This window comes from Pantherophis guttatus, chromosome 8 (genome assembly GCF_059756535.1).
Source record: "Pantherophis guttatus breed Tessera chromosome 8, ASM5975653v1, whole genome shotgun sequence".
In the NCBI taxonomy this organism is placed as follows: domain Eukaryota; kingdom Metazoa; phylum Chordata; class Lepidosauria; order Squamata; family Colubridae; genus Pantherophis; species Pantherophis guttatus.
The window spans coordinates 58,776,543-58,787,822 of record NC_142070.1 but is presented as its reverse complement, the minus strand read 5'-3'; the positions used below and the strand labels follow the sequence as shown (position 1 = coordinate 58,787,822).

General features: G+C 42.5%; 1 protein-coding gene across 4 annotated transcripts in view; it reads left to right on the top strand.

Moving 5' to 3' along the window:
- Positions 1-4,238: 4,238 nt before the first annotated feature.
- Positions 4,239-11,280, top strand: part of PROM1 (prominin 1) — a 257,556-nt gene continuing 250,514 nt past the window's right edge. For all 4 annotated transcript variants that reach the window (XM_060690886.2, XM_087875259.1, XM_060690887.2 and 1 more), the window contains exon 1: positions 4,239-4,685. The gene's annotated coding sequence lies outside the window, so the exon portion shown is untranslated. The remainder of the gene's footprint in view (positions 4,686-11,280) is intronic.

The following is an 11,280-nucleotide window of genomic DNA, read 5'->3' as shown; positions in this document are numbered from 1 at the left end:
AATGGTATTCATTAAATTAAGCTCTATGGACAGGGAGCCTGGATAGCTCAGTAGACAAATGCATTGTAATTTAACACCAGCTGTCTGCACTTACTGTCAATTCGAATCTCACCAGGCTCAAGGTTGACTCAGCCTTCCATCCTTTCTAAGGTAGGTTAATTGAGGACCCAGTTTGTGGGGGCAATAAACTGACTTTATGAAGGCTATTGCTTAACGCATTATAATCCTGAGTCTCCCGGAGAAGGGCGGCACATTAAAAAAAAAAAAAGGGAGGGGGGATGCTGGAGACTGTATGCATTTGGGATAGTGCATTCATTTGGCAAAATATGGGTGGAGTCATTGGGGAATTCAAGCTATGTAGATGAACTTTTAAAAAGCTATGGTTGTATTGGGATATATCCTTTAGTAACATCAATTATAAACAAATGTTTGATTTGTAAAAAGGTGAATGAACAAGCTGTCAGGAAACAACAGATGGGTGGGAGACCACCAGCTTTAAGACCATTTCAATGTATTCATGTGGATTTTACAGAATTGCCAAAAGTGAGGAGAGTAAAATATTTATTGGTCATAGTGGACCACCTCACAGAGTGGGTTGAAGCTTTTCTCTGCAGTAATGCTACAGCAACAGTGGTGTCAAGAGTTTTATTATACCCAACCTAGAAAGATTATCATCATATGAACTGTTGTTTGGAGTAGTTTTCACTACAGGAAGCATATGCATTAATTTCCTGGAAACCAGAGACAAAGTATTGAAACAATATGTGTATAAACTGTCCAGATATTTTAAAGTTTTTAGGAAACAAGGACTATTAGCCCAAACACCACCTTTGAAGTTTCCAGTCCATAAATTCCACCACGATGATTGGATGCTGCTGGAAGGAAGTTAAACCCCAAGTGAACGGGCCCGTGCCAGAGGAGTGGAAGGTGGAATCTCACCAAGGAGATACATTGAAGTTGATGATCCAAAGGATCCAAGGGACTGGTGGGCAGTAACCAGTGGGAATAGCGTTCTTCATCATCTGGACTATTTTTGTATTTTTTTCTTTCTTAGGATTGAGTAGGTTGCCTATGCTGTTTCCCAACTGAAGAGGACTACAACTGCTCAGATCCCTTTGCGCGCTCTCCCAGATGTATTGGTTTTGTAATTGTGCTTTTAAGATCTTAGGAGGACGGTCCTGGATCCACTGGACGAGACTGAAGCCCGCAGACCAAAGTGATCCAGTCACATACCAGGTGACAACAACTGACCGGCCCTTGGTGTTGAGGTTCAAGAAGAATACACCCTGCTGAGTCCTACCGGCAACGGGCTCTCAACGCACGGTGGTGATCGTCAAGCTTTGCTGAACCACCCCGGAAGCAGGTTCTCTACGCACGGCCGAAGCTTGGAATGGAGGAAGACAACATTCTATGACTATAGTTTGTAATGTAAAACCCATTAACAGTGATAGTATCCAGTAAGCACTTATTAAAAACACTCATGGTTGAGGAAGATTGGGGTGTGGGGACTCTGGGGAACAGCTACTTTAGCCCTTCTGTTGGTATTGTTTTAATACAATTGATATTGCCCTACCCCAAGTTACACATATCCCTAACCCTCTTCCTAACATGGTGAACTTGTAAACTTCGGGTCTTGCGCTCTTAAGGCCTTGTGGGTGTGGGAATAAAGTCACTATGATTTATTTGGGGTTGTGGGTACTATTAGCCAAGGGTCTAGTGAATGATGCTAGCTTGAACAGTAGTTCCCCAGGTTGTGTGGATGTTCAAGAAATTCCCCTTGTCTCTGCGGAAGGATTTGAAGATGTCAAGAATCCCAGGGGACCTAGCAGCATCAAGACACTGAATGGGGACACTTTGGGTCAAGTCCACTCCCGCCAACAACGTGGCATCAGAAGGTGGAGTGGGTACCTTATTCCTAAACCAACTCCTAGACCTAAGGTTAAGAGTTTAACAATCCCGGTACAGGGGGGAATAGAAGGGCCCCTACAATAATTGAAAAGAGGAGATTGCATATCAGGGATACTGGAATTGGGTCGAAACCTTGTTAAATCATAGGGTCACCTTCCCTGTGTGTAGAGACATCAGAAACCTGGTAGGCCTATAGGATCCCTGATAAAAGAACAAGGTCCATCAGAAGTGTACCTTGGTCCTAGAATGAACCTTAGGGATGTAAAACTAACCAAAGATCTTTTTTCCTTCTGCACACCACTCACTTTCTCATCATCACCACCAGCTGCCATCATCACAAAATGGGGAGGATGGAAGAGGTCCTGGAAGGTATCCAAGGAAAGGTGCACTAGTCTGTTCCAGCCCCCTCACTTCACTATCTGGTTCTCCATTAGGTCCAACACAGGTTTATGTGTCTTCTTTCCCCCTGGGATACTACCTCCCGGTATCTTTTTGAAGGTCCAATCTTCGGAGATAAGCAAAAGGACCCTTCACTAAAAGTCCGATTACAGCCGCTGATGGGAATGTTTGTAGTGGGGGCTTTTGGGGGTCTGGACTAATGCAAGGAACAACCGAGCACATGCCTTTTCCGTAAATCTTCTTATGTGAAAGGGATGCGTATTTATGTTTGCCAACAATTGGACTGGAACATGCACACTAGTACTCCTTTTTCCTGAAATAGATGTTGTCAGTGGAGAACATACCATCCCTGTTCCTCTCATAGGGCATGTTCAGAAACGGGTACCAATCCTAGTCCCACTATTAGTAATCATGGGGATAGGAACTGCAGTGGAACAGGTGTAGGTGGGGTAACACACTCAGTAATACAGTTTCAGCAATTATCAGAAGAAAGCCTGAACCAAATTACTGGAACCCTGGTGGAAATCCAAGACGAGATAGAGTCATTGGCAGCAGTGGTCCTACAAAATCGACGTACCTTAGACCTTGTGGCCGCAGAGAGAGGAGGTATGAGAAGATTGTTGTTTCTATGTGAATAAATCAGGTGTGGTCAGAGAAGTTGCCAAGGATTTGCAGGATAGGGCATCCAAGATAAGTCAGAGGTTACAAACAACTGACAGGTGGTTTTCTTGGTTGCCTGGATCCGGCTGGATTAAACAAATGTTATTCTTGTTGATATGGCTGTGGCAGGCCTAGCTTTTATTCCTTGTGCAGGCCTAGCTTTTATTCCTTGTGCAATCCCTGTGCTGAAACAGCTATCTATCAGAGCAGTGAAAGAGATACAGACTGCGAAGGAATTAGTTTTGACAGAGCACTTTCTTGAAGAAAAAAAGTTTCTGAAACAGACACATATGTCGAAATAGGGTCTGGGAAAAGAATGGAGGGAGTACCTCCAAGGATTAATAGGGTGAAGATCAAGAAATACCTATCTCTTGTCTAGATTAGTCATATGTTGTGGGATATTATACGTTGGCTTTGTGTATTAAGGGACATAGAGTGTTGTGTAGGAAGTAATGGAAGTTTATGCATGGAAAAACTTCCACAGGGGGGAATGAGGTAAATAGCAAATAAAGAATAATGTAGATAAAAGAAATAATGTGAATAAAATAGGAATCATACAGAGTCAGATATATGGGCTCTGGGGGACCCTCTCTATTCACATTATTATAAGAGAGGAAAGTGTTTGTTGGAAATTACATTAACAAACAGTTAAACCCCTTTAAGTGGTAATATATCTTCTGAGACCTAGATGTCACGGAAAGGACTGCTATATGGAAAAACATCTGAGTGACCTGACTGTGAATGACACAAAGACCTATATGTTACAAAGAGTTACTTAATCCAATGAATTTACTCAAGGATAGTAGTAACTCTCCCATTAGCAACTCCGAGCACTTAAGAAAAGTTGTGTGGCTAAGATAATTTTGTAAACTAAGATTAATGCTTTAAGTAATTAGATGAACTTATTATACAGTGTATGTAACCATAGAAGGAAAATCAGATGTATGATCTCATGATTAACCATATATGGAAAATGTATGATCTCACTGAATCCTTTGTCTTAGAAATGTATAAAAACCATTGTATCAGAGTTCTTTCTTTGTTCAAAGCTTCAGGTACAAATCTGGCTCTGAACCTTGCGCAATAAAGCTGTCTCTGACTGACCTGGGAATGTTTTTTAGTCCTTCCATTCCACTACACATCGGCATGTCACCAAGTCGTAGTTTAATTAGGGTTTCACACTCAGCCCTAGCGCTGCTTTGCGCGGCAGAGTACTATCCTGCTTTGCCAGCTGGGTTCGCCCACATCTCCGCCTCCGCCCGCACTTGGAAACCTCCCCGCTCGCTGAGCTCCCCTGAGTCGCAACCCAGTTGCTCAGCCGCCGCTGGACAGAGCCTGGTTTGGCCCTCGTGCCCACTCTGGGGGGCAGAGCCCCTGCCTCTCCGCCCGCACTGCCCCAGCCCCCCGGTACCGGCTGGAGCTGCCCGACCGCTCCTCCCGGTTGCCGTGCGAGCGACGGTGGCATTGGCGTCTGAATGTCGCAGCAGCTTCCCGCAACTGAGCCCGCTGCCCCAACCCAGCCGGCACCGGGCTGGTGAGTGTAGTTTCACCCGCCCTACCCAACCCCGCTTTTCCCAGGCACACTCACCGCGTGGCAGGCATGCACTAAGGAGTCGGCCGCGGACGAGCGGAGTGCGCGCGGCTGAGCTGCCGCCCAGTTGTTGCTGCGCGCGAAGAAGGAGCCGAAGCGAGCCAAGCGGCGCCGGAGTCATCGGTGGGTGAGTGCTAAGGTGGGCTTCGGCCCCGCTCCCGGAGTAGGAGCGCCGAAGTTCTGCGGCAGAAAGGATCCGGAGGTGGGCGTGCTCGGAGCTGCGGCTGCCCGGGGGACGGGGGGTTCCGCTGGGTTACTCGCAAGGAAGCGCTCGCTTTTCGGGAAACGTTCAAGGGATCCCGCGGGCGCTGGATTGCAGAACCGCTCACCAGGGGAGAGCGCGGATTCTATGCGAGCGTTTAATTCGGCGGGGCGTTTCTCCAATGCAGCTGGAACGGGGAAAGCCGCGCGAGGAGATTTAGTTCCGACACCCTCCCGTCCCACCCTGGGGAAAGGCTGCTGGCCTTGACCGGTCCAGTCAGAGTGCGTGAGGGCTTGGCTTTGAGAGAAGAGCAAGACTTTTTAAATAAAAAGGTGAGAGAGGGCACAAGTTATGCGCACATGCACACCGACGATTTATGTCCTGTAAAATTATGTAGATTAAGGTGTGCATGAATTCCATGATTAGAAATATCTCGTCTGCTTCCTTGTTCACCTTTCAAGCGAGAGTTGTATTTAACTTATACAAGTAACCCTCTTTTGGGTCTGTGCATCGTATTGAATCACAGAGTTAGAAAAGTGACTGAGTTTGCAAAAGCTACTCTCCCTCAAGAAAACCAGAGTTAGCACTAATTAGCTTACTGTGACTATGCAAGTGGACCCCCAGTTTTGTCACTGACCTGGGTAGGCTCAATGTGTGAATGTAACAGGTATTGAGCTGTAAATGCTCCTTTTTTCACAACTGCAGACAAATTTGAGTTGTGGGTAGTTAGGTGTGAAACTGGAAATATCCCTCCTCCTCAATCCAGTTTACTTAACAGGGTTGTCAAGAAAACAAGTCTAGTGATAAGGTCTGGAATGAATTTGAGGCAGCAACTTGTGAAGAAGTGGACAGGGTTCTCTATACCCTTAGTTTGGCCACTGGTTGTTGCACCTAGGATTATTCCTGGATTGTTAGGTGGCCAGGGAGGAGATTCATAGTTGTGGATCCATGCAGTGGATTGGACAGTGTCTCCAACCTTCCCTTTCTAGAGAAAGTTGTCCAGATGAATCTAGACCCCTTTTAGCCAGGTTTCAGGCCAGAATTCAATATGCGAACAACCTTGGTCATGCTTGTTAATGGCCTGTAGTGGACCAGGGATGGAAGTTGTGAAATCAACATTGCACTTCTTGATCAAATGCAGGACTTGATCAAATACAGGTCCCTGACAAAATGGGTTTTGCCAGGGACCGGTAGCCAGCTCTCCCCTCCTTGAAATAAGCAGTTTCTTCATTCACACAGCATATGTTTGTAAAGTAGCCTGCCAAAGTTTTTCCCTGCATTCTCACTGGAGAGACTTTAGCTCAAAATATGAGAAGTTTGTACATCTTCACCAAAAATGGCTGATTTTTAGGGTGGTTTTTTGCCATATCTTCATTTTATGAAAATGGCTTTAATAAATCCTGATACCTGATTGTTAATATGAAGTGCTTCAAACTTAAACACAGATAAGTGATCCAGATTTCAGAATTTTTATTACAGTTATAGACCAGAGACCAGAACAATAAAACCACTCAATAAATATACAATTAAAAATTCTAGAATAAAATAATAAATAACAGACAAAATCTATAATAAAATCCAGTTTGTCAATTATACATGGTCTAACTATACTAAAATCACAATCCATAAACTCTGTGGCTCGTAATCAGTTTATTATTAAAAGGGAAAGGACTAAGCAGTGCAAAGGATCTGCCGCATTTGTTGTATAAAATAGTTATGGTAGGCTTGACGTGTTTGCGATGAATCCCCAGTGCTGCTGCGCAGAATCTAGCTACCTGCACTGTAATTTCGGACTATTCGTCCATAAGCAGCCCTTGGAGATAAATGGTGTCAGAATGGCCAGGATACCTAGCAATTATTGGAAAGATATGTTTTTTTCGAATCTCTCTGTAAAAGGAACATCAAAGGAGTATGTGATCCACAGTCTCCACCTCAAGTGATCCAGTATGTAGAAGGGCTACCAGATCAGTTGCAATATGAACAGGATAGTGGGCATGGAGTCACTGTTGAAGCCTCATCCATTTTGTGTACATTCATGGGTTTGATCACAATGCTGTGCCTGCCATCTTGCAGATTTTGACCATCTCCTTTGCCCCATATCCCTGATTAAGTGCTATACTAGCAGAGCATCTCTGTGCATCCAGTACAGCTAGTCCTCGACTTACAGCCACAATTGAGCCCAAAATTTAAGGGAAACATTTGTTAAATGAGTTTTGCCCCATTTTACAACTTTTCTTGCCATAGTTGTTAAGTGAACCACTGCAGCTGTTAATTTAGTAACACAGTTGTTAAGTGAATTTGATTTCTCCATTGACTTTGCTTGTCAGAAGGTCACAAAAAGGAATCACATGACCTTGGGACATAGCAGTGGTCATAAACATGAACCAATTGCCAAACATCTGAATTTTGATCACATGATTACAGGGATGTTGCAATGTTGTAAGCAGGACCGGATTTAGATGAAGAGAGGCCCTAGGCTATTCCAGTTATGAGGCCCTTTCACCTATAGTGAAAGTGTAATTTTAATTTTGCTAACAATTTGAATGTAGGCCCCTCTTGATCTTGAGGCCCTAGGCTGAAGCCTAGTTAGCCTATAGGAAAATCCGGCCCTGGTTGTAAGTATGAAAATGGTCATAAGTCTCTTTTTTCAGCACCATTGTAACTTTGAACATGTTAAGGATATTGTTGTTGTGTTACCAACCAGCAGAGTAAATGCACAAGGAAATGTTGCTGAGAGCAGTGAATAAGAGATATGCAAACTGGTTTATCAAAAGCTTACTTTATAGTAGAAAAACAGTCTCATAGTCTTTAAACAAATTCCAAGTCTTTGCCAGTCAAATCAGTCCAGTAGTTACAGATATCTTCATTACCAAACAAACAGCAGTTGGTTAGAATAACAAACTCACTCTGGTTCACAAACCACGATGATAGCAGATACGGCAAACTACGGTTGCTTTATATCGATCAGGTGGATGCCTTTCCCTACTAGATCTCCTAGGTAATACAGGACTTACTGCAGATGATTCATCTGACTCCTCCCCTAAAACTGCATCCTCTAAACCTACTTCCTGTTCTTCCTCCTTGATAGAGGATTTTACATCATCTAAATCCTCGGGAATATCATCAGGAATATGATGCTTTATACTAACAGTATTATTATCATATCTATAATCTGCACACACTAGTTTATCCCATCCTTCGTGCTCTAGAAATTTAGCACTTGCACTACAGTAAACACTAATAGTACCCTGTGCCCAAAATCTAAAAGACCTATGATTTGATTCATAGCCAATGAAAAACATTTTTCTGGCTCTCTGTTGATCCTTTCTCCTTAAACTAGATGGAATATGTACCCAAGCTGGGGCTCCAAATGTGTGTAAGTAACTAAGATTTGGTTTCCTCCCATGCCATAAGGTGAATGGTATTTCACCCGTAGAGGAATGAACCACGTTGTTTAACACATGGTTAGCACACATAACAGCCTCACCCCATAAATTTTCAGGCAAACCAGAATCTGCCAACATAGTTCTAGTCATGGCTTGCAATGTTTGACCTCTTCTCTCAATATACGAATTGTGCTGTGGAGCAGACCGTTTATGCTGGATCCCTGCATCCTGCAAAAACTTTTCCAATCTTTGGTTGGTAAATTCTGTACCATTATCAGTCACTAAGCATTTAACCTTAAATTTCTGTTTCCTTTCCACAAAACATAGCCAGTTGTTAATATGCTGGAATGTTTCACTTTTTGTTTTCATTAGATAACAGAATCCGTATCTTGAATAATGGTCTACTATGCTCAGAATATAGCAGGCACCTCCTATGCTGGGTTTCTTGGGTCCAATTAGGTCTATAAACACTACCTCTAATGGCTTTTTTGTTTTAAAACCATTAACATGGTTTGCTGGTGTTACCCTACTTTTTTGCTGACTACAGGCATTGCAATTTAGATATTTACTACATGCTTGTAGTTTTATCCCTTCAGATAACTGAACTGTTTTCTTTAACGTCCTGAAATTTAAATGCCCAAGTCTCCGGTGTAACAGATGAATACATTCATCATGTGGTTTAACATTCTTATAAACAGACTTAGACTTAGCCACCAATACTGGGTTATCCCTTAAAATAAATAAATCATTTTCTAAACTTGCAGTAACAACCTTGCCATCTTTCTCAATAAAACACTTATCATTTTTAAATGTTACTGTAAACCCAAATTTCAGTAATGATTTAACAGATAATAAATTGAATTTTAACCCAGGAATATATAACATAGATAATGGTTCATTACTAAATGACCAACGAGCAATACCCTCTCCAGCTACCTTAACCTTCCAGCCATTTGCTAGTTTAACATGCTGGTTACTCTTCTCCATTTTAACAAAAAATTTTCTATTTCTAGAAATTGAGAAGCACCACTGTCAACAACCCAACAATCCTGGTTAACAACAGTAGTTGAACTGGATGTAGCTAAATAACAACCCTTCTTGGGTCTAGTATTGTTCCTAACAGACATTTTCTTACTCTTACAATACTTAGCTATAAGCCCTTTAGCCCCACAAGCAAAACAACGTTTTACAAAATAGGCAGTTGAATACATTTTTTCTTCTTTTGGTTGTTGCACTCTCAACTGATCCCTTTCTTGTCTTCTTTTGGATTCTTCCAATAACCTACTGGTTATGCCAGCCAATGTCAGTTCATCTCTGGACAAAACCTCTAACGAAGAAAAATAGTTGTCATAACTATCGTCGAAAGAAGAAAGAATTATATAAACTTGTTGTAGTTCTGAGAAAACAAGTTCCTTTTCATGCAGCTCCTGGAAAATTCTGGTCATGGATACCAAATGAGCCATCATATCTCCACCTTTAAGAAGATGTTTAAATAATCTCCTTGTGAGATAAATATGAGCACCCACAGAGTCACGAACAAATAGTCTCTTCAACTTGGTCCAATACCTAGCAGCAGACTCTTTGCCACGAATATGGACAAGCTGCTGGTCACCCAGTGTTAGTCCAATAATGCAAAGAGCTCGTTCATTGTCTCTGTTAAACTTGGCTAATTTCTTCGCATCTTCCTCATCAGCAGGATTCCATGCTGTTACATCCGGTGGATTATTAACTATATCCCACAGTCCTTCTCTATGCAGAAGTAGATTACATTTTGCAGACCAGGATACATAGTTTGTTCCATCCAGCCGGGTTATCATGGAAAAATTTGCTGCTTGTTCTAGTGCCATCGTCACTTGGATTGTTTATTACAAACACAGTTTGTTCTATTCACATTAACTCTCAGTTTAGCTTTTTAACAATCCTTGTTAGTTATGGTTGGCTCTGGGCCCATAACCAATGTTAAGGATATTGTTGTGTTACCAACCAGCAGAGTAAATGCACAAGGAAACGTTGCTGAGAGCAATGAATAAGAGTTATGCAAACTGGTTTATCAAAAGCTTACTTTATAGTAGAAAAACAATCTCATAGTCTTTAAACAAATTCCAAGTCTTTGCCAGTAAAATCAGTCCAGTAGTTACAGATATCTTCTCACCAAACAAACAGTAGTTTGTTAGAATAACAAACTCACTCTGGTTCACAAACCACGATGATAGCAGATAGCAACTCCTCACTATGGCAGCATATCATATTCTGGTAGCATATCACATCAGCTTCATACACAATGGCAGCATATCATAGCAACAACTGAACATGTTACAATACCTTGCTTAAATACTCTCACAACCAGTGATTACCTAATTACAGCATGACTCAGCATTAAAGTCACATAATACATTTACAGATTAAAGTTACAGTACACTTATATTGCCTGGACAACTTGTTAGGCTCAAACCATATCCTAACGGAACAGTCACTAAATGAACAGTTGTAAGTTGAGGACTACCTGTATATTGAATATGCAAGTAGGAGTGAGTCTTATATCAGCCTTCCCGCCGGCGGGAAAATGAACAAGCATCAGTGGCTGACAGGCTGAACAGCTCCTGGTAAAAGGAGTTGCAGCCTTGGGCAGTTCTCAGTTCATAGTTAGTTTGGCATCCACGACCATCTTCGCAGAATCCTCAGGACTGCATCAGCCATTACACGATGACCACACACACTCCATCAGCACATTTCAACCCCACCACCGAAGAATGGTCTTCATACATGGGCAGGTTTCGGATGTTAATGGAATGCAACAGTCTACAAGACTTGTCGGATCCCTAGAAAAGGGCCCTTTTCTTGAGCTACTGCGGACCACAAATCTACAAGATGGTGAAGTCCCTGGCAGCACCACAGATGTTGAAACCATTGAATGGCGAACGCTGCAGGACATCCTCAAGGACCATTACATGCAATTAGCCTCCCCACTAGCCTGCCGACACGGGATTTACCGCAGAGACCAACAGGTGGGTGAGACAATAAATGATTTCGTTGCGAGTTTGCAAGATCTTGCAGTGAAATGTGAATTTATAAATCTGGAGGAAATGATGCGCGATAGACTTGTCCTGGGACTGAGGGACCTTAACTTACAAAAA